Below are 24,712 nucleotides of genomic sequence, written 5' to 3'. Positions count from 1 at the left end.
TAGAATGTGAAGTAAAGTGTCTGGACTAGCAAAATGCAGTCTACAGTGATTCAACCTATTTATCACAGAGTTATTAGTCTCTGCCCAAGTCACCTTTATACCAATCCCGTTAAGCTCAATTTCATTTTGAAAGTACTTACAGCTTTGGCAGAACAGATTGCTTTCATGTACATTCATTCATTTATTCAACAAGTGTTTATTTCAAGCTTATCTTGTATTGGTCACTGGTCTGGGGATGCAATAGTAAACAAAGTAATTTCCCTTAGAATTCTAGCATAGGGAGGCAAACTATAAAAAAGTGTATAAATACAGTGTAGTATGTTAGATGGTGATAAGGTCTGTAGAGAAAAAGCAAGGGAAATGGGATAGGGAATGGTGAAGGTACTTGGATCTCAGTTTTAAACAGAGTGATCAGAATAGCCTCACTGAGATGGTGACAACAGAAGGAGGCGAGAGAGATGCATGCACATCTCTCAGAAAAGTGTTCAAGGGCAGGAAATGTTAAGTATGAAGATTTCAAGTGGGTACCTGGTATATGAGAGGAAAAACCAGGAAGCCAGGAAGATGGGGGCAGAATGAGCCCAAAGGAAATCACTAAGGAATGGAGGGAATGATAATATCAGAGAAATCATGCAGGTTGGTAAAGCCACTGAACTTGTCTGACTGGCTTTTTAATCAGAGTAAATTGAGAAGCTTCCGGAAGGATTTAACAGACAACACAGGAACAGTATCACCATTAGAAGGCTGGAAGGCATAGCCATGAGGATTATTCCGAGGCTCAAAGAAGCATCTGCCTAGCTCCATGTAGGGAGGCTTTATCTAATTAGTATCTGAATTTGGTATCAAGTTGCTCTGTTTCCTTCTAACGAAGCCCAGCATATTTAATTCTTATTAAATATTTTAGCTAACATGTCAGTCATACACTTTTTAATATAAGGGTGGTGGCATATAAGTGGAAATGAAATACACAGAGTTTCAAATTATGTGTAACGTGATAGAGGGATTAGAAGGCATCTTGTAAAGAGATAGTGTCTAATATTTCACTTTGTTTTTCCTGGGAGAGGACAGCATAATAGAACCACCTTTCTATTTTCTCCTCTTGCAGGCCTGCTGCCTGTGATTGATAGCTATTAAATTAGGTTTTACCTCCCCAGTTTGGTCGAGATTAAATACATTTATAGCACAGCAAGCCACTGAGAGACAAAGGAACAAGTGGCAATTACTTTGTCTATTTTGGTCTTCTTCGTAGTTAACCATCATTTAAATATGCAAAGGAAAATGTTTTGAAGACAGGAAAAAGGGGAAATGAATGAAGTGCACTGAGCATTAAACACATTTAAAGCTCCCCAAATCTACAAATATAAGCTAACATGAGCATTTATTTCTTTTTTCCTTTTTTTAAATAATAAAAAACATTCTTGTCTTTTTTACTTATTTTTAAATATTTATTTATTTGGCTACATTCAGTCTCTTAGTTGAGCATGTGGAATCTAGTTCCCTGCGTGTGTGTGTATGTGTGTTAAGTCGCTTCAGTCATGTCTGACTCTTTGCAACGCCATGGACTGCAGCCTACCAGGCTCCTCTCTCCATGGGATTCTTCAGGCAAGTATTCAGGAGTAGGCTGTCCCTACTGTCAGGGAACAGTAGGCTGTTCCCTGAATGCGGATCAAACCCAGGTCCCTGCATTGGGAGTATGGAGTCTCAGCCACTGGACCACCAGGGAAGGCCCGTAGCTAACTTCAAATGCAGGAGCAAGGGAGGAATCCTGCAGAATATGTAAGTTCACCAAGAGTGATTTGCAGTATATAGTCCTCTTTCCCACCCCCTCAGGGGAATATATGTCAATCCTATTTGAGGAGAGTTGATTTGGGAAGAATTCCACATCTGCTGTATAGAGGACAAAATCACATGTTCCTTAAACAGTGATGCCAAGGTTACTACTTTGAAACGAGTAGGTCAAAGTCATACTAATAGGAGGAATTTGTTTTCCCCACGTGAAATTGTGTTGCCTTTAGGAAAATCAACCATATTTGCTACAGTGAAGTGTTTTTGCCTTTGGTATTTCATAAGGAAACAGATGGCGGCTTCTACTCTTTAAAAGTCTGAGCTCAGAGCATAGCACCTATCATGACCTTGTTCCTCAAGAGATCGGGCCTGCACTCCCTCTCACCAAAGTCTATATGCAAGGAAACCTTGTTTGACATCCTGTCTAAACATTTAGGGAAGCACTTGCAAAGCGCAAGAAAGTTGAGAGACTGAGACCTGCATTAGAGTTCCTTAAAATGTAGCAGAAGGGTGGGACACCAGACAAGGGACTTGAACAGAGATTGTGGTAAGATAAAATGCTGGGACTGTCTCTAAGGATTTGAAATGTGTGCCTTACTTCTTAGTTTTGTGAGATTAAGAAATAAATTAAATATAATAGCATTCCCAAGTCCTTCTCTCTTCTGTGTTAAAAAGGGGACATAGAAGAGCTCATGATCTCTTGAGGGACCCAATCAGAGCAGGATCTAGTCAGGTCACACTGACCCATTCTATGTGACACAGCCACAGAACAGCCAGTCCTTCCTTAGCAAGAGAGGTCATGAAGCAGCTTTCCAGTTTTTCTTCTGTCTTTAGGGAGGCAAGTAAGTTCTTTCTGTATCTGCTCACAGATAATAATGGAGCCATTGGACCAGGACATATATTTCAGGGATTTTCTCTCCTTTCCAGAAAACTGTTTCTCAGTGTGACCTAAGTTAGACATTAGAACAGATGATGGAAGTGAATATTTAAAAGTGAAGGCAGAGGCAGGAACCAATACCCTTTAATGGCAGAGTTAGCTCTTGTTTAGTTGCTAAGTCATGTCTGACTCTCTTCAACCCTGTGTACTGTAGCCCACCTGGCTCCTCTGTCCATGGGATTTCCCAGGCAAGAATTGTGGAGCAGGTTGCCAATTCCTACTCCAAGGATTCTTCCTGACCCAGGGATCAAACCCGTGTCTCCTATGTCTCCTGCATTGGCAGGCAGACTATTTACTGATGAACCACCAGGGAAGCCCCAAGAGTTAGCCCCTGTAATTTTTGAACCTCCCTACAGAAACTCAAAGACTAGGAGAACAAAGGAATTCCTCTAGAATATAGTAATAAAAACATGTTTTTTAAGCCATGATTTATCTGGATAGTTGTTAAAACTATGAGGGGTCTGTGATGTTATGATCTGCATCTTTCTAGGAGTACATGTACACACATACACATCAGTAGGAACACAGGACCACTGGATCAGAAATTGGGCTTTTTTATTTACTCACAGAGCAGCTTACATCAGTTCTTCATGCCCAAGTATTGCAGTGAGAGCCAGGTGTGCCCTGTGCATATGTTGGGGTTTGTAACTTGTAAAAGGAAGCCTAAAACTATGAACTTACAGCTCATATAGGGTGGCTTTCTCATCTGTCCCTCTGCCCTCTGGTGACAGAAAAAGCAACTTTTGCTCTGCAAAGTAAAGATTGATATTTGTGGAGGAAAGGGGAAGGTCTCTACTTCAGCATCCTGGGATGTAATCAAATGTCTCCAGGGAGAGAGCAGTTTTATTTCTCTTTGGAGCACCCCACCTTGAGGGCTGCTAGTCAATCATCCTTTAGCCCATGTGCCAGGGTTCTTTGTTCAGAAAGCCCCAGTTATTCAGAAACATGAAAATACTCATGGAGAGTTGTTTCCCCACAAGAGCAGGAATAATAAGAATTCTTTTCTTCCGAGGATGGTTTGAAGCCAGAATGAGATTATATAGATATAGAGACAAAAAACAAAGGGAAACAAAGGCAAGCTAGGAAAGAGATGGAGACAGTGTGCGCTTTCTTCAGTGTCTAAGGGGGAACAGCCGTACCCATGCAGGGCCTTCCACTGGGAAGTTTTCACCTGTACTCCACGTTGTACCCTTCTAAGACTGTGAACCAAGCTGATGCAAATTGTTGCACTTGTATTCTGCCATGGTGTTTTCCTCTTTTCCACTCTATTTTATAATGAGATAGAAACTTGTTCATAATGGTATTTCTAGGTTTAGTACCAGATACAGTATCTGTAAATGTGAAAAGTGTTGAAAAGTTAGTGACCCAGCATACTATACCTTTTCATCCCAAGAAACAGCTTCCTGTAGCATATTCCTGATTTCAAGATATGATACACACACACACACACACATATACATATATAGTAAGATGACAATTTTGGTGGAAAAGAATGAAGAGCGTAGGTGTACAGTCAGTTACACTGAGTCAAAGAGGGCTGTGTTTAATACTCTTTCCATCACTTATTTTTTTTAGAAGCCTTTGTTTGTTCATCTACATATTAGGAACAATGATAACGATAAGAACATCTATTGTATCTAAATGAGAATATCTATCTTAGGATACCTAAATGAAATGGTGTATGTACAGTCCTTAACATTGTGTCAAACACTTAGCAGGGCTCAAAAATATTACTATTATTAATTATCATTATTGATTTATTTTTTAAAGGCAATAAAGAGCATAGGAAGGCAAGCAAGCAAAAAAGTAAATGAAATTTTTTGATATGATTCTATTTGGCTTTGCTCCCTGCCAAGTCACTGTTACAACCAATCTGAAAAAGAGATGGGTTGTGCAGAAGAGATTTAGAAAAAACTGAGACCAAACAACTCTCAGTTCAAGCAGAAATTACATTGCCTACAGCTATTAGATTTGGGCAGAGATGAATGAATAATTATAAAGGAACTGTAATTTTGATTTTCCTTCTGAATTTGTACAGGGGTCATTCTGACGTCAAAGTAATTACAAGCAATGAGCCTTCAGTTGTAGATTTGACATTATGCACAAGCTGGGCCAGACCTTGCACATGTGCCACAGACTCACTTTTTTCTATCACATCTTTATCATGTCTGCAAATGTAACTTTTTTCCTCATCGATTTTTCAGTTGATATTAACTTTTGAGGGTGGGGATAAAAAACAAGTCCTGGTTTTACAGTCGTAGCCTCCCATAGTCTCCCATACCATTTTTGCATTTTAGTTACCTTTGTTTCCCTAGCTCTAAGCATATGGATACCTATTGTTATTTAGTCGCCAAGTCATGTCCGGCGCTTTGCAACCCCATGGGCTGTAGCCCTCCAGGCTCCTCTGTCCATGGGATTTTCCATGGCAAAAATACTAGAGTGGGTTCCCATTTCCTCCTCTAGGGCATCTTCCCAGTCCAGGGATCGAACCTGTGTCTCCTGCATTGGCAGGTGGATTCTTTGCAAAACACTGAGTCACTAGAGAAGTCCATGCCTTACTATACTATACTATACTTTACACTATACTATACACTATACTATACACTGTACTGTACTTTACACTGTACTGTACACTATACTGTACTGCACTATATACTGTACTGTACTATACTATACTACAACTTTATTAAATTCATTGATTAGCTCTAGTAGTTTTCTGGTGGCATCTTTAGGATTTTCTATCTATAGTATCTTGCCAGCTGCAAACAATGATAGTTTTACATATTATTTTCCAATCTGGATTCATTTTATTTCTTCTCTGATTGTCATGGCTAGGACTTGCACAACTGTGTTGAATAATAGTGGCAAGAGTGTGCATCCTTGTCTTTTTCCTGATCTTAAAGGGAATGCTTTAAGTTTTTCACCATTGAGAATAATGTTTGCTATAGGTTTGTCATATATCAATAAATATACCTTTACTATGTTGAGGTATGGAGAAAGAAATGGCAACCCACTCCAGTATTCCTGCCTGGATAATTCCATGGACAGAGGAGCCTGGAAGGCTACAGTCCATGGGATAGCAAAGAGTAGGTCACTACTGAGTGACTAACACACACACTACATGCTGAGGTATGTTCCCTCCATTCCCACTTTCTGGAGAGTTTTTTCTTTTTCTATCATAAATGGATGTTGAATTTTGTCAAAAGCTTTTTATGCATCTACTGAGATTACCATATGGTTTTAATCCTTCAATTTGTTAATATCGTATATCACACTGATTGATTTGTGTATATTGAAGAATCCTTGGATCCCTAGTTCAGTTCAGTTCAGTCGCTCAGTCGTGTCCGACTCTTTGTGACCCCATGAATCGCAGCACGCCAGGCCTCCCTGTCCATCACCAACTCCCAGAGTTCACCCAGACTCACATCCATCGAGTCAGTGATGCCATCCAGCCATCTCATCCTCTGTCGTCCCCTTCTCCTCCTGCCCCCAATCCCTCCCAGCATCACAGTCTTTTCCAATGAGTCAACTCTTCGCATGAGGTGGCCAAAGTACTGGAGTTTCAGCTTTAGCATCATTCCTTCCAAAGAAATCCCAGGGCTGATCTCCTTCAGAATGGACTGGTTGGATCTCCTTGCAGTCCAAGGGACTCTCAAGAGTCTTCTCCAACACCACAGTTCAAAAGCATCAATTCTTTGGCGCTCAGCCTTCTTCACAGTCCAACTCTCACATCCATACATGACCACAGGAAAAACCATAGCCTTGACTAGACGGACCTTTGTTGGCAAAGTAATGTCTCTGCTTTTGAAAATGCTGTCTAGGTTGGTCATAACTTTTCTTCCAAGGAGTAAGCATCTTTTTAATTTCCATGGCTGCAGTCACCATCTGCAGTGATTTTGGAGCCCAAAAAATAAAGTCAGCCACTCTTTCCACTGTTTCCCCATCTATTTGCCATGAAGTGATGGGACCGGGTGCCATGATCTTCGTTTTCTGAATGTTGAGTTTTAAGCCAACTTTTTCACTCTCCCCTTTCACTTTCATCAAGAGGCTTTTTAGTTCCTCTTCACTTTCTGCTATAAGGGTGACCCCACTTAATCATGGTGCATGATCCTTTTAACGTGTTGTTGGATTATACTTGTCAGTGTTTTGTTGAGGAATGTTGTATCTATGTTTGTCAGTAATATTGTCCTATAATTTTCTTTTTCTGTCCTATCTTTGTCTGGTTTTGGTATCAGGGTGATGGTGGCCTCAAAGAGTGAGTTTGGGAGAGTATCTCCCTCTGCAATTTTTTGGAAGACTGTATGGGCTTCCCTTGTGGCTCAGCTGGTAAAAAAATCTGCCTGTAATGCAAGAGACCTGGGTTTGATCCCTGGGTTGGGAAGATCCCCTGGAGAAGGGAATGGCTACCCACCCCAGTACTTTGGCCTGGAGAATACCGTGGACTCTATAGTCCATGGGGTTGCAAAGAGTCGGACATGACTGAGTGACTTTCACTTTCACTTTTCACTTTCATGGGAAGGATAGATGTTAGCTCTTCTCTAAACATTTGATAGAATTTGCCTATGAAACCATATGATCCTGGGCTTTTGTTTGTTGGAAGATTTTTAATACCATATCACTCTTTACATTGTGTTATTTATGTAGCTTGGGTAGTCTCTGACAGACCCTGTGAAAGACCATATAATAGTATCAATTCTTTGAACCTAACCTCCGTCATTAAACAGAGAGGTTAATCCTATAGGTAAGACTAGAAGGCATAAAATGAAATTTTTGGTTTCACGGACACTAATTTGAAGCTCAGAGCCTGAACACAATCATGAAAGCCATGGTACTGAAATTACGGGACAGTTTTGTTTGTTTTTTAATTTCTCCAGTATACTTTTATAATAATGTTTTATTATAAGCCAAAGTTTGGAGAGAATTGGCAGGATTTAAGAGAAGGTCCCATAAGACCAAAAGAAGAATTAGAGTCACCTGCTATCAAAACAGAAGATATGTAGGAGAGATACAGGAAATTAAGTTATTTTTCCCTCTTGGGGTTAATGCACCAAGTGAAAACAATATGAACTCACTTGTATGTAGTTTCTAAATTTTCATTTTGCTCAACTTACAGAAGCTGTGGCTCTATGCCTCATTTTTTTCCTTGCATGTTTAACACTGTGCCTACCACCAAAGACAAGACCTTTTGTGAACATGTGTTGAATGACAAAGTAACTTGGTAATGCTAATTTAGTGATTAATTTCTAATATATTTCCTTAACTGTTTCCCACATCACTCTTTCTGTACACTTTTCCATCTCTGCACTTCATGTCCACATCACATTTTTGACCTAATTGATTTTTTTTTTTAAGTTTCATAGAGTAAAGCTATACTATTAGCTTTGCACTTTATTTGAATGTATAGCATCCTATATTTGAGCCATGGGATTTGTTTTTTTTTTTTTTTATTCAGTGCTTCCTTGCTTTGCCAAAGCTGGATGGAAGACAGGTAAAGGGATGTGTAAAAGTACATTTATCTTTTGCATAAGTAAAGGAATGGAGTCTCTACATTTGGATTATCTAATTATAATAGATATTCAGTAAAAATAGTGAAGGAAGTTGTTTTTTTAGACCCATCTCACAAATTTCTGCTAAAAATTTACCTAAGATTTCTAAAATATAAGAGAGAAACACAAATATGTAAAAAAAAAAAAGAACATTAGGATATTATAGATTTTCCATTTTTCCCCTATTGCATAATTTTTAATTTGTCAACATTGCATGTATTCCAGATAGGATACCCAGTACCATATTTTAGGAGACACAAAAGCTGGATAGACTAGATCTAGCCCTCAAATGTGCATCAGATCAGATCAGTCGCTCAGTCGTGTCCGACTCTTTGCGACCCCATGAATCTCAGCACGCCAGGCCTCCCTGTCCATCACCAACTCCTGGAGTTCACTCAGACTCACGTCCATCGAGTCAGTGATGCCATCCAGCCATCTCATCCTCTGTCGTCCCCTTCTCCTCCTGCCCCCAATCCCTCCCAGCATCACAGTCTTTTCCAATGAGGCAACTCTTCTCATGAGGTAGCCAAAGTACTGGAGTTTCAGCTTTAGCATCATTCCTTCCAAAGAAATCCCGGAGCTGATCTCCTTCAGAATGGACTGGTTGTATATCCTTGCAGTCCAAGGGACTCTCAAGAGTCTTCTCCAACACCACAGTTCAATAGCATCAGTTCTTCAGCTTTCAACTTTCTTTGTAGTCCAACTCTCACTTTCATACATGAGTACTGGAAAAACCATCAGATCAGATCAGTCTCTCAGTCATGTCCAACTCTGCAACCCCATGAATCGCAGCATGCCAGGCCTCCCTGTCCATCACCAACTCCCGGAGTTCACTGAGACTCATGTCCATCGAGTCAGTGATGCCATCCAGCCATCTCATCCTCTGTCATCCCCTTCTCCTCCTGCCCCCAATCCCTCCCAGCATCAGAGTCTTTTCCACAAATGTGCACAGGATCGCTTATTTTTTAACTACTCTTCATAAATATCCTGCCTTTCATAACAAAGTTTCTTTGTTTTGATTTGTTGGTAAAATATAAAAGAGGAGAAATTTATCCAGGTCTAAGATGAGACATAAAAAATTTAAAAATGTGGAAAGAGATACTGAATAAGAGAAGAATGAAAACTCAGGAGAGATAAATGAAATATAAGAATCCTCAGCAATGTGTTTTCACTTGACCTTTGAAGGATTCTGATTATATCTGGCCTTTTCTCTGTCTTGCTCTAACTCTTTTACATTATTAACGAAATAAAATGAATTTACATAAAATGCTTCCTTTTTCTAACATTAGTATAAGTTCAATGTTATAGGATTAAAAAATGGCTAATTTTTCCAGGCCATCATTTCTCAGTTAAGCACTATCATTAGTCTGTCTTGTCAAGAGACAAGTAAAACTTCTGTGATAATAACACTACAGTTTCTTTTTGCTTTATATGAGTTAGTAACATCAAACTTAACTCACCCATATCTTTCTATAACTCATATCAGAAGTGAAATATGTAAGTGTTTATGTGTATTAAGTTCAGAGGAGAATTTAAGTGAAAGTAATATTTTTAAGGTAATATTTAAGGAATTAATTATGAATGGATAAAATGAATAACACAAGATTTAGGAAGGTTTTTCTGTATATTCAGATTTTATGCATATATAATTTATGGATTATTAACATTTACTATAATTATTTCAGAAGTTATGACATAAATTACATTAAAAACTAGAGTTTAGTTAAAACACATTTGCCTTTAGTGATGTATTTCATGTTAATATATATTGAAGGCAGTGTATGGAAATATCACTCATTAATTTTTAAACCATGCAGTATTAATACATGATAAAGCATGGATGAACTTCCAAAACATTATGCTAAGTGAAGTAAATAGGCATAAAAGATACATATTGTGTGATTCAATATATATTACATCTCTAGAAAAAGCAAAGACAGAAAATATTTTAAGGGTTGTCAGTGTTGGCCCAGCAGTGAAGACGAGAGATTGCAAATGGACACTAGTGATCTCTTGCGTATGATGGAAATGTTCGAAAATCAGATGGTTTTAATGGTTGCACACCTTTATAAATTTAATGAAAAGTATTATACACTTAAAATGACTCAATCATATTATATGTAAATTACCCATTAATAAAGCTATTAAAAGTCTGTACTTCATTCTTGGAAGAAGTAGTCAAATATTTAGACTAGCACAGAAAGAAAAGTGTATGACAACAAGATTTTAAAAGTCTAGAAATACTCGTTGTTGTATTATTCTTTTAGAACAGACTCTTTTTTTATTTTTATGGATTTCCTATGAGTTATTTTAAAATGCAAATCCTTTTGGTTAATATATGGAAAAAACATATCATTTGATAAAAATAAATCAACATACTTTAAGACATGAACTGGGTTTATTTTCTGTAAAATCCAAAGTATTTTTTTAAAAGAAACATTTTAATTGAGCATTTAAATTCATTTTTTATTTTTTCCTCAATATATTTTACATCGTTACATCCTTAATACCTTTCATATTGGTCGTTATCTTTCTGTTCTCACAAATGCAGTCTAATTCATTCTGAGAGCAAGACCAACTCTTTTTTTGCTTAGGGATTAGGGTTTTCCTAAACTGGGGTTGAAATTTCCAGCAGCTGACACATGGTTGGATGGCATCACTGACTCAATGGACATGAGTTTGGGTGGACTCCAGGTGTTGGTGATGGACAGGGGGGCCTGGCGTGCTGTGGTTCATGGGGTCGCCAAGAGTCGGACACACCTGAGTTACTGAACTGAACTGAATTGCTTCTTAGGGGTAGTCCTGACTCTAGGACTTGCCCTTTAGGAGTCCCAAGTCAATGCATGCATTGGTCATCAAGGTCATTCCACAATGGCTGCGCTGGAAAAGTAACTCCTCAGCAGTTTACTACTCTCTTCAGGTCTGTATGCCTGCCAGAATCTCACCTTATCTATGTGTAATTTATCAGTTAGCCAAGGATTTGTTAGAAGTTTCTGTGCAGAATTTTGATATTTTGTCTTTGTGGCTCCCTTCTTTTCTATCTTGTCCAGGAACTCATCTCCCTTTGGAGAATGGGAATAACAATCTCCGCTTCCTCATCCAATGAGGCAGTTGCCCTCAGTTTACACTCTGTTTCCCTTACATAACTTTGAAAGTGGTTTCTGAGAGAAAGTCAAGGTAAATGTGCAGCTTAGTTAATGTGCTGTTCTTTTCTCAAGAGTTGTCACTCTCTGTTGTTTACTAACATCTGAAAAAAATTGTTTCATATATATTGCCAGTATTTATAGTTGTTTATGATAGAAAAATGAGACTCCTATAATAAAAATAATACCAGCTACTTCACCATGAAAAAAAGAAAAAAAAGAAAATGTCTGACTTTGTATAAGCCAGACTAAGAAAAGTGGGCCTTAATATAAGGACTTTATGCTAGGAAACAAGTATGCCCATGCGGAAATTTTAGGTAAAGACATAGTTGATTTCCCTGGAATAGTTGTACTTGACATTTACTGATTTAACAAATGTTTATTGAGTACTTACTATGAGACAACTGGGAATACTTACTATGCGTCAGGCAATGCTTTAGGCGCAGAGGATAAAACTGAACAAAAAGTTTAAGGTTTTTATCTTCAATTCATTAATTCCATATTTTCAGTAAATAAATATTTAATGGCTTCTTAAGAAATGGAGATAAAACTGACAGATAACATCATATTAGTTTTCAATGTACAACATAATGATTTTATTTATGTTTATGTTGCAAAATGATTACCACAATAAGTTATCATCCATCACCACATGTAAATACTGAGTGACTAACACTTTCACACTTTTAAGGTCTCTCTCTTAGCAACTTTCTCAGTGTTTTTTTTAAGTTTTATTTTTTATCAAAGTATAGTTGATTTTAAAAGTTGTCTCAATTTCTTTGTACAGCAGTGATTCAATTGTATATATTTTTCAGGTTCTTTTCTCTTATAGGTTATTACAAAATATTGAGTATAGTTCCCTGTGTTATCTATTGTTGATTATCTGTTTTATATATAGTAGTGTGTATATGTTAATCCCAAACTCATAATTTATCCCATTTCACCCCACTTTCCCCTTTGATAATCGTAAGTTTGTTTTCTATGTTTGTAGGTCTGTTTCAGTCTTGTATATAAGTTCATTTGTATCATATTTTTTAGATTCCACCTGTAACCCATGTATTTGTCTTTCTCTGTCTGGTTTACTTCACTTAGTATGATAATCTCTAAATCCATCAATGTTGTTTTGAATGTTGCAGGAAGGGGAGCCCCTTTTAGGGCTAAAAATGGTTTCTTGTCTAACACTCTGAATTGTCTGAGAAAGCACATATGCTGTGTATCTGAAGAGACACACTTCCCATCTGGAGTGCCAGAATTGATGCTGAAAGCTCAGCTCCTCCAGTGCCAAATTAAATCTTGGAGACAAGAGTTTTGGGTGAGGCAGAAACGGGTAGCTTTATTACTTTGTCAGCCAAAGGGGGCCACAGCAGGCTAATGCCTTCAGAACCATGTGTCCCAATTCGAAGAAGATAATGAGAAATTTTATAGAAATTGTTCAAAGAGGGCCTGATCAGCTCGTGGACATTCTTCTGATGGATTGGTGGTGAGGTAAGTAGGAGTCTGCATCACCAACCTTCAGGTCCATCTGGTCTGGGGTCTGTGTGCTTATGGGCAGCCTACCATTGTTAATCGTTAACTTCTCCCACCTGGGAGGGGGTTTATCTGCAAAATAACTCAAAGGTATTGTTGTGTGTATCCATCGATGGGGAACCAGGACCTTGTCCCAAGGCTGCACTACTGTTTCTCTTGACTATTTCCCCCTGGTCTCACGTCCCCTCTCTTCCCTAATTAACAACTGTTGAATCTGTCATTGGAACTCAGGGAAGGTCACGGAGGCTGAATGAGGGCTATTTTCTGTCATCAAAGAAATAGAGACACAAGCTTGTGCCCAGGAGCTCCACAGGGCCCTGCTCAGTATCATGAATGGCATTACTTCATTCTTTTTTTATGACTGAGTAGTATTTCACTATGTAAATATACCACTTCTTTTTTTATCCATTCATCTGTCAATGGACATTTACATTGCTACCATGTGGGCAATTAGAAAACCTATGCTTGGCAAACATCAGTGAAGCAAAACACAGCCTTCCCTACAGCGTGCCTCCTCTGTGGTTCTCCTCAATTGAGGAGTACAGCAGTCTAACAAGAAAAGTACAGTCATCAGGATTTCTAGGGGATTCTCTGCAGGGCAACAAGCTTAGTCTTGAGCTGGAGTCCAAGCTTTGAATAAGGGTAACTCAAGGGAAGTCTCACTGAAGAGCAACGGTTCTCAAATCTGGTATTTGTGAAAAATCAACTGCAGGTTCACCAAAATAAAGATTCCTGGAAATCCTGAGGCATATGGCTGGGGAAATGTTACTTTAGGGTTTATAAGGAACTAGAGAGTCCCTTGTACAGCAAGGAGATCCAGCCAGTCCATCCTAAAGGAAATAAATCCTGAGTGTTCATTGGAAGGACTGATGTTGAAGCTGAAACTCCAATACTTTGGCCACCTGATGCATAGAACTGACTCATTGGAAAACACCCTGATGCTGGGAAAGATTGAAGGCAGGAGGAGAAGGGGACGACAGAGGATGAGATGGTTGGATGTTATCACCGACTCAATGGACATGAGTTTGGGTAAACTCCAAGAGTTGGTGATGGACAGGGAGGCCTGGCATTCTGCAGTCCATGGGGTCACAGAGTTGGACACGACTGAGCAACTGAACTGAACTGAAGAGGAAGGTAAATGCACTAGGAGTAAGCTAAGTCTTGCCCTTATGTGGATAAGAATTATCCAGGAAGGACAGAAACAGGAAAGAATTTTCAACAAAGAGTTTGAAGTTCTTTAGGAAACTTACAGCCTGACACTAGCCATAGCCAACATTAATTCTCATTCTAATATAAGCATAAAACAAACTAAGGTATGGGGAATAATAATAATTTTCTATTTTCATGGAAAATTGGATAGCATGCTTGAGTAATAGCGGATATGGTAACCTACGGCAAGAAACTGGTGCTGGGAAGTGTTTGAGCTTTTCTGTGTGTAGAATTCAGAAAAATGGGTGCCCAAAACAATTATTACAAGCACAGGGATATCTCTATTATTTTCTCATGCTACTGCTTCTGAATCAGAGAAGGGCATTGTAATATCATTTTTAAAGTGGATACACCAGACGGTTCTGATTTTACTTGTATACATTCCTTTTTGAATGTATTATTCTGTTTTGCCAGTCACATAGTTGTCCAGTAGCGACATTAGGCCACTGTGATACTAATAAGTCACAGTGAGATAAGGCATAAACATCAATGAAATAAAAGTTGAAATTTTTTCATCAGGAGAATTCATGTACCTTATGCTTACTTTGGCCAGCATTAAAATCAACCTGTAGCCTCAAAAACCACTATAGCTGACATGAGAGAATGAAACCCGTAATTATATTTAGTGGTGGGAGGAAGCCATTGTGGAATCCACAGTATTATTTAGACAATTTACACATGAGATCCTTATAAAAATAATTCAAACTGACAGCATCTAAGTATCATTTAAAGCGGTAAATGCCTTAAATGTCTGCTGGCTAATTGGCCAAGATAAAAGGTAGAAATGGTGGGAATTAAAGCACGCATTTTCTAGCATGAATTTAAACTCAGCCTCTGAAATAAGGTAGACTAGAATCACTGCTAAGATCCCTTTTATATTTTGATCATTTATAATTCTATAAGTTTATTTGCTTAACCCACAACTGGAAAAATATTTTAAAAAATTCATATCTCTTATTATTTGACCATTCTTCTTAACAAAACAATATTTCTAACATTTCTTCCAATCCAGCTACCTCCAAAATAACACTGATTACGCCTTTTCCATTTGATCTATCATTCATTCAACCCAAAATGCACTCAACAGCCATCCTCTTTCAGTCACTGAGGGCTAGGAAAGGAACTTCCATTTCAATGAGACTTTCTCCTGACAAAAATTGTCATTCTTGACAGTCCTGAAACACTTTGGTACCACTAACAAACCTAAATCAGCATCCTGCACAAAATTTGTTCTCAGTAAGTCTTGGTAGAGTTAACTTTTTCTTTTCTTTTTTTCTGCTTTTCTCATCTCTCCTTTCAGGCTTCCTTTTTTACTTAGTACAATTTATCTCCCTTTGACACATGTTTTATCCTAATGAACTTAAATAAAAATGACTTCATAGTAGCCTCTTCTTGCATCACAATGCATCCTTAGTAGCATATATTTTAATGATTTGCACAAATATTTCAAAGTGGTAAAGGCTCTTATGAATGGCTTTTCTTCAAAGGGAAGGTATCCAGAAGAGCTTGATAGGGAAAAGGCTATCAGCAATATTCTATTATGGAAATAGAAAGAGATCAGCATGGTATGAAGGAGGTCTTGCTTTTACTTTCAGGGAAGCGTGCCACATAATCATTAGCAGCATAGTGCAAAACTGTTAAAGAGAGCATCAATTAAATCAATTTACTCCAGATTAATTCTGTGGGTAATGACTCAGAGATAATTTTCTGAGTATCTTTCAAGCAGATGTCAGCATCATTTAACCATTGTATACAAAGGGTATACCATTTGTCAGGTGTTTTTCTTTATCCTCACAATAGCCTGTGAGGGTTAAAGGCAATGCAGAGGAAACCAGAAGGCAAGTTACCCAAGGTCACATAGATAGTTAAGTGGCTGACCTAGGATTCAAAACCTTAGACTGAGTATATCCAGCTCTTTATAATACATTATACTGCTTCTAAATTGGATCATGAAATATAAGTGGAGTCAAAGATAAAAATAGTAATGCTATTCCAAATAGATTCAAAGACCTTCAAAAGAAAGGCATTGATTCAAGATATTATTTACAGAAGAAATTTAAACAAAGCATCAAAGCAATGTAAAAGATGGAATGGAATGTGCTTCTGGTGTGCACTTCTTTCAAGAACAACCTCATTAGATATAAGGAAAAATGAAGGATGAGGCAGATTGTTGTCAACTTTCCATGAGCATCTCTTTAATAAAATATATTAAAGAACAGAGGATAAGAACCATGATACCCAATAAATTCAAGGAAAGAAAGGGCAAGGAATTCAGAACTGTATGTAACAAGATGCAGAAGAATATCAAAGAGAACTATGAAAAATTCAGTAAAAAGTTGAGTGCAGAACAAAAGATAAAATTCTAAATAAATGAAGATCTATCTTAGAATATTCCAATCACTAAAGTGTGAAATTAGAAACAAATAATAAATACAAGAGGATATGGATGAAATACTGATCTTTTTAACCCCATAGTACCAACCAGAGTATCAGTTCTCTGGTTTGCTTTGACTTTGATTTTTCCCAGACTAAAGGTTTTGAATGTATATGTACTATACAATGATATTGAAATGCACTCATAAGATATCAAAAAATGATATTCAGACATATATGAATTCATAGCTGGTCCCTAAAGGTAATTTTGTTATAGATTATGTACTGTATGCTACTCAGATAGCAACCAGGAAAGAGTGATAGAGTCCCAGAGAAGTACAGAGCAAGAATCATTACAAGGATGATACAGAATGGAAATGTTCAAGAAAATATAGGGGAATCCTTTAACTAGAGATCAAATCTCAAGATAGATTAATATTTTGTATATGTTCATTTGATTAACATAATTAAAAATTGAACTATAAGCTGCTAGGACAGATTAGTGACTACAAGCCACTTTCTCAGAGTAGTAAGAAATACAATAGGAAAACTTATAGACAAAAATAGTGTGACTAATGTTTGAAGTCTTGATCATATAAAGTTTATTCATTGTGGTTTTGGGTGCACCATAACAGTCATTTCATAAAATGTTATTTTACTGTAAGTACTGGGCACATATGAATAAATGCTTTGTACCTACCATATTATTCTCATAAGTTAATTAGGGAACTGAGATAAAAGAATATTCATAATTCATTCACAGTGATATAAAAGTATACACACACACACACACATACACACACACATATATGTTATTTAGTTGCTAAGGTGTGTCAGATTCTTTGCTACCCCATGTACTGTAGTCCACCATGTCCCTCTGTCTATGGGATTTTCCAGGCAAGAATACTGGAGTTGGTTGCCATTTCCTTCTCCAGGGAACCTTCCTGATTCAGGAATTGAACCCGCGTCTCCTGGCCTTCTGCATTGGCAGGCAGATTCTTTACCTCTGAGCCACCTGAGAAGCCCATGTTTCAGTTCAGTTCAGTCACTCAGTCAAGTCCGACTCTTTGCAACCCCATGGACTGCAGCATGCCAGGCTTCCCTGTCTATCACCAACGCCCGGAGCTTACTCAAATTCATGTCCATTGAGTTGGTGATGCCATCCAACCATCTCATCCTCTGTTGTCCCTTCCTCCTGCCTTCAATCTTTCCCAGCATCAGGGTCTTTTCAAATGAGTCAGTTCTTTGCATCAGGTGGCCAAAGTATTGGCATTTCAGCTTCAGCATCAGTCCTTCCAATGAATATTCAGGACTAATTTCCTTTAGGATGGACTGGTTGGATGTTTATTACATACATATATTTGTAATAAAGGAGAACAGAAATCTGAAAGCAGGGAGATTGTCCTCAGGTACTGCTGGAGAAAACTATATGAAGGCATTATGCCAGGTGAGACTGCATAACTCTAAGCAAACTCAGAAGAAGTCTAGATTAGGCTCAAGCTACACAATGAAATAATCAGTCATTTCTCCCGAGAGCCAGCAGAAGTTCCCAACAAAATTTAGTCTAAGTTGCTTCTCATGCTTTGACCATAAGAAAACATCTCAATTTAACAAACATAATGGTACCTGAAAAACACTTAAATCAGAATTGATTCCACATATATTGATTCTGGGGGAAGATATGCACTGTAAATGTATAACAAGGGATGATATTTTAAAGCTCTAAAGAGCGCATCAATTCATAAGCACAACACAAGGAGATAAAATCTTATCAAATCTTCATTATCACTGTTCAAATTAATCAGTTGGGAAAAAAGCCCAGGACAGTGGTGAAGCAACTGATTTTTTCTGCATTCTGTACAAATGCAACTCAAGAAATGGAAAATAAATAGACATGAAATTCCTGGAGAAAAAAAAATTAGGAAAGCAAATGGATATGTAATCAATAGCTCTATTAATGTGTACCAGCATCCTTGATAAAAGCAAACAAATGAAACCTTAAGAACCAAACAAAGCATTTGGGTGACGCATACCACAAACAGAAGATTACATGGATCAGGTCAGAGACTTCAACCACAGTCCCAATCAGGCTGATTTGTTCTTTTACTCATGCAATTTTCATCCAGTTTCCAGAATTGACAACTCCCAAACCAGTCTTAAATTTCAGGTCTAAATTCTATAACAAGTCTGCAAAGCAGGTAGGAGAATCTCTAGATGAATAGCTGAAAGGCTAGCAATTTCTCAGTTTTGTATGTTAGATTAATTTACTGATTGTAGTTTTTCATTCCCCTGTAATAAAATTGTCTGTCCATACTATTGAGTTGAGTATAATTCACTATATGTAACCATGTATTTTGCTTTAGCAAAACTAGATATTAGAAGATCTGATGAAAGCTGAAGCTTAAAATGTACCTATATAAATGAGCTTTTCCTGTTATGACTTAGTGATTTCCTATGAAAAAGAAAACATTTTCTAAAAACTGTTGGCTTTTCAGCCTGAACATCAGAACAAAAATTCATGGAGTGGATCTAAACTGAATCTTCAGTCTTTAGCCAAGATAGGCTGACCCACATTATGAAGCAGAGATATAGCTGAGCCCATTTTAGATAAGACAAAATGAGTGTGAGAATAATTATTCTTGTAAGCATTGTATTTTGGAGTTGTTTTTCAGCATTATAGTGGCAATAGCTGACTGATACAAATGCTTTTGAGTATTAGTAATTGCTGTCTTAATTACCTTGCTCTTTTCAATCAAGCTCAGCCTTCTACTTTATCTTCAGTAACCAGATTAATGCTCTACTACAATCAATTTCCTTTCTAATTGGAGTCCCTTTGGTTGGATTTTTGTTACAGGCTGTACTACTTCTGGATACTCTGCCTAACTGAAACCTACTTGTCCACCTGCTTCTGTATAAAAATATCACTATATGCTTTATACATTATGTGAGATACATAAATGGTAATAACTAATACCACCATTTATTAAGAAATAGTTACAGGTCAGGCACATTTAGAAATATATTTAAGTTGATTCTTTAAAAAATTTTTTTTAAATGCAAGGTAAATTTTATAATTACCATTTTCTGGGTTAAATTAATTCATTTTTATTATTTCTATATCACAAAGGCCTTAAACTCAGAAAAGGTAAGTAACCTGCTTAAGACACCTCAGTTCAGTTCAGTTCAGTTGCTCAGTAGTGTCCGACTCTTTGCGACCCCATGAATTGCAGCACACCAGGCCTCCCTGTCCATCACCAACTCCCAGAGTTCACTCAGACCCACATCCATTGAGTTGGTTGATGCATCCAGCCATCTCATCCTCTGTCATCCCCTTCTCCTCCTGCCTCTGAGTCAACCCTTTGCATCAGGTGGCCAAAGTATTGGAGTTTCAGCTTCAGCATCAGTCCTTCCAATGAACACTCAGGACTGATTTCCTTTAGGATGGACTGGTTGGATCTCCTTGCAGTCCAAGGGACTCTCAAGAGTCTTCTCCAACACCACAGTTCAAAAGCATCAATTCTTTGGTGCTCAGCTTTCTTCACAGTCCAACTCTCACATCCATACATGACCACTGGAAAAACCACAGCCTTGACTAGATGGACCTTTGTTGGCAAAGTAATATCCCTGCTTTTTAATATGCTGTCTAGGTTGGTCATAACTTTCCTTCCAAGGAGTAAGTGTCTTTTAATTTCATGGCTGCAATAATCATCTGCAGTGATTTTGGAGCACCCAAAAATAAAGTCTGACACTGTTTCCACTGTTTCCCCATCTATTTCCCATGAAGTGATGGGACCAGATGCCATGATCTTCGTTTTCTGAATGTTGAGCTTTAAGCCAACTTTGTCACTCTCCTCTTTCACTTTCATCAAGAGGCTTTGTAGTTCCTCTTCACTTTCTGCCATAAGGGTGGTATCATCTGCATATCTGAGGTGATTGATATTTCTCCCGGCAATCTTGATTCCAGCTTGTGCTTCTTCCAGCCCAGCGTTTCTCATGAGGTACTCTGCATAGAAGTTAAATAAGCAGGGTGACAATATACAGCCTTGATGTACTCCTTTTCCTGTTTGGAACCAGTCTGTTGTTCCATGTCCAGTTCTAACTGTTGCTTCCTGACCTGCATATAGGTTTCTCAAGAGGCAGGTCAGGTGGTCTGGTATTCCCATCTCTTTCAGAATTTTCCACAGTTTATTGTGATCCACATAGTCAAAGGCTTTGGCATAGTCAATAAAGCAGAAATAGATGTTTTTCTGGAACTCTCTTGGTTTTTCGATGATCCAGTGGATGTTGGCAATTTGATCTCTGGTTCCTCTGCCCTTTCTAAAACCAGCTTGAACATCAGGAAGTTCACAGTTCACGTATTGCTGAAGCCGGGCTTGGAGCATTTTGAGCATTACTTTACTAGCGTGTGAGATGAGTGCAATTGTGCAGTAGTTTGAGCATTCTTTGGCATTGCCTTTCTTTGGGATTGGAATGAAAAGTGACCTTTTCCAGTCCTGTGGCCACTGCTGAGTTTTCTAAATTTGCTGGCATATTGAGTGCAGCACTTTCACAGCATCATCTTTCAGGATTTGAAATAGCTCAACTGGAATTCCATCACCTCCACTAGCTTTGTTCATAGTGATGCTTCCTAAGGCCCACTTGACTTCACATTCCAGGATGTCTGGCTCTAGGTGAGTGATCACACTCTCGTGGTTATCTGGGTCATGAAAATCTTTTTTGTACAGTTCTCCTATGTATTCTTGCCACCTCTTCTTAATATCTTCTACTTCTGTTAGGTCCATACCATTTCTGTCCTTTATCGAGCCCATCTTTGCATGAAATGTTCCCTTGGTATCTCTAATTTTTTTTGATGAGATCTCGAGTCTTTCCCATTCTGTTGCTTTCCTCTATTTCTTTGCATTGATCACTGAGGAAGGCTAAGACACTTCAGACAGTAAATATTACAACCATGATCCAAATTCAGCTTTGCTTTTTAGGCTGTTTCCTGTCACACATTTAAAATGGAGGAATCATGAAGTTTTGAAGTGATAAGATACATGCCCATGTTATGTCTGAATAGTTAACAAGGGATAAAAATTGTCTACTGTTGTGCTTGCTTTGCTAGCAGATATACCAAAATTGGAATGATAAAGAGAGTAGCATGGCCCCTATACAAGGGTGGCACACAAATTCACAGAGCATTCCAAAGTTTTTGTAAACCAACTGTACTTTAAAAAACTGTCTACTGTGTAGACCTTAGAGTACTGATGAAATTTCCTTGGCTTGTCTACAAGACGGTATGTACTATTGTCACTTGGCAATTATGGTCAGAGAAGTGAGGATGGGTTGGACTAGGTGATGCAATTTTTATAAAAAAAAAAAAAATACTATTCACTGTAGCCATTCTAAGAAAGATTGATGGTAAAGTTTTAGTGTTTGGACATTTTCCAAAAGTTTTAGTGTTTGGACATTTTCCAACTGACTGTCCTGATTCTGTTTTTAAGTAAATACCAGCACAAGTCTGAACATAAGCGTTCATGCTTGAGCTCTAGAACAATATAGAACTGAGTTTACATCCTGAGTCTAACTTTTTCTGGCTTATTAAAGTTACTTATATTCCTGAAATCTCAGTTTTATCATCCGTAAAATGGGGCTAACAGTAATAATGATGTCATAGAGTTGTTGAGGGAATTAAATGAAAAGTGTCTTATGAAAATAACACTATATCTGGATAAATATATTGTGGTTGCCTGACACTATATATATTGAACTTCTATAGTATCAGGCTTCCCTGGTGGCTCAGATGGTAAAGAACAAGCCTGCAATGTGGGAGACCCTGGCTTGATCCCTGGGTTGGAAAGATCCCCTGGAGAACGGAATGGCTATCCACTCTGGTATTCTTGCCTGGAGAATTTCATGGATGGAGGCTACAGTCCATGGGGTTGCAAAGAGTGAGACACAACTGAACGACTAACACTGTCACTTTTCTATAATATCACTGAGAATGGGAATTATTCTTGGCTAATGGAGAATGGATTTTTGTAAGGGCAGAGAAGGGCAGGGAAATAGGCACACAGAAGGGGTGGTGGAAAAGGAAAGTGCAAGAAATTTAAACTGATTTGGTAGCTGGTGTAGAAAACTCTAAACCAGGGCATGATGGAGAATACCTGGACAAACACAAATGCTGTCTGAAGCAGCATAGAGGGTAAAAATCTTTGAAAGGTATGACTATAGATTACATTGCACATGAGCTATCTAATGCCGGTATAGTCAGTAGGACCAGGAAATGCCACTGTTTAGAGGTGAATGGAAGCAATTTAAAGCGCAGCTCCTTCCACTTTGTACTGGTGAGATTAATCCATGTTTTGAGCTGCTGTTTTCACCTCTTCATTGTTTATCGGGTTTGAGTCTAATTGGCCTTGATTGGAATCATGGGAAGCCACTAATTAAAATGATTAACAATATCAATAATGGCAAAGGGGATAGAAAAGGAAGCCTCCTATTTTTAATGGGCTGAACACAATTTCTTGCTGGCAGAATGAATAGAATTTAATTGAAGAGTGACAGTGGATAGCAAATTTCTGAAATGTCTGTTTTCATGTTGTAACAAAGGGCACATTTTCTAGAAGCTATACCACAATCACAAATACGGACAAGATTTTTCTCCTCCCCCACTAGCGAAATTAAAACCAATTTCTAACCTCAGATGTTTTCAGGCACATTATTATGGAGGATGTCTTCTTTTGAGTGCTGTGTTTAACACTGGAAATATTTCAGCTTTGCCATTGACCTTTAAGTTATTCTAATCTGCTTCTATTTACAAACACAATTTCTGCAAATAGGCTTTGACCAGAACAGATTTTAGATGCAATAGCGGGACAAAATCTAGACTCAAGCCGAGAAGGCAAAGGCCTAGCCCTCAAGCATCTTTTTGCTACTGGATCTTGACAATGTCCAGTGGTTTATTTCCAGAATATAAGTGAAACCATTTGGATAGTACATTTTCACCCTCTACCTCAAAGGGGTAGTTTCATTGTTTCATTCCTGATACCCAGCTCCATTTCTTCTTTGGCATAGGTGAACTCAATGCCATGAAAATTGTATGTAGCTACATTTGGATTGTCTTGCTGGCTGGGAGGATGAGATTTACATAGTCAGAGCCTGAGAAATACCCAGCTCTTAATTTCCTTCCTACCAGTATTTAATCCAGGATGGACTCTGATGGCTCAGGAATACTTCATAAGAAATTACTTATATTCTAGAAGCCAGAGGTGGTTCTTCTTAATAACCCTATATTTCTTTGCATCTTTACATTTTGGGTGAGGGAAACACTTCCAATTATGACTTATTTAACTTTTAAAAAATTGCATTATTTATTTTTGGCTGTGCTGGGCCTTTGTTGCTGTGTGGGGGCTTCCTCTTGTTGTGGTGAGTGGGGGCTACTTTCTAGCTGTGGTGTGTTGGCTTCGCATTGTGGTGGTTTCTCTTTTTGTGGAGCACAGGCTTTAGGGCACATGGGTTTCAGTAGCTGTGGTGTGTGGGCTCGTGACTTATTTAACTTTTGATTCATTTATCTTTCCTTGATTTAATAATTATTCACACTTGTACAGAACACCGCTTCCAAAATGCACTCACAAAACCACTACTATTTCCTTCTTTATCTACTACATTCAGGGTTTATAAAAGAATCCCAAGAACTAAGCTCAGAGACATCTCTGCACTTTGAGGGCAAGTTTTTGAACTGATCAACACCTTATTTCCATACCTATAAGATGGGAATCCACATATTATGTACCTAGTGGGATTGCCATGAAGACTTAAAAAGTAATCCTTATGAACATTGCTGGGCCCAGAATAATTACCTAATAAATGTTTCCTGGTTTACTGTTCAGTGACTACTACTATTCTGTGAGTTCTTTCGGGGCAAGACAGCAGAGATCACACTTAAAGTGAAAGTCGTTCAGTCGTGTCCGACTCTTTGAGACCCCATGGACTGTAGTCCATGGAATTCTGCAGGCCACAATACTGGAGTGGTTAGCCTTTCACTTCTCCAGGGGATCTTCCCAACCCAGGGATCAAACCCAGGTCTCCAGCATTGCAGGCGGATTATTTACCAGCTGAGCCATAAGGGAAGCCCAAGAATACTAGAGTGGGTAGCTATCCCTTCTCCAGGGGATCTTCCCAACCCAGGAATCGAACTGGGGTCTCCTGCA

General features: G+C 38.2%; 1 protein-coding gene, 1 long non-coding RNA gene and 1 pseudogene across 4 annotated transcripts in view; 2 read left to right on the top strand and 1 right to left on the bottom strand.

The window, feature by feature from the left end:
- Nucleotides 1-24,712, bottom strand: part of KCNIP4 (potassium voltage-gated channel interacting protein 4) — a 1,300,658-nt gene that overhangs the window by 699,010 nt on the left and 576,936 nt on the right. The window lies entirely within an intron of this gene.
- The window catches only part of LOC123334464, a 128,315-nt gene that overhangs the window by 60,922 nt on the left and 42,681 nt on the right, over nt 1-24,712 (top strand). The gene's annotated exons all lie outside the window — the stretch shown is intronic.
- On the top strand, nt 21,613-21,713 carry LOC112586340 (annotated as a pseudogene).

The sequence above is a fragment of the Bubalus bubalis genome, chromosome 7, assembly GCF_019923935.1.
Source record: "Bubalus bubalis isolate 160015118507 breed Murrah chromosome 7, NDDB_SH_1, whole genome shotgun sequence".
Classification (NCBI taxonomy): Eukaryota; Metazoa; Chordata; class Mammalia; order Artiodactyla; family Bovidae; genus Bubalus; species Bubalus bubalis.
The sequence above is the reverse complement of the archived record's forward strand: the minus strand, read 5'-3'. Positions and strand labels throughout refer to the sequence as shown.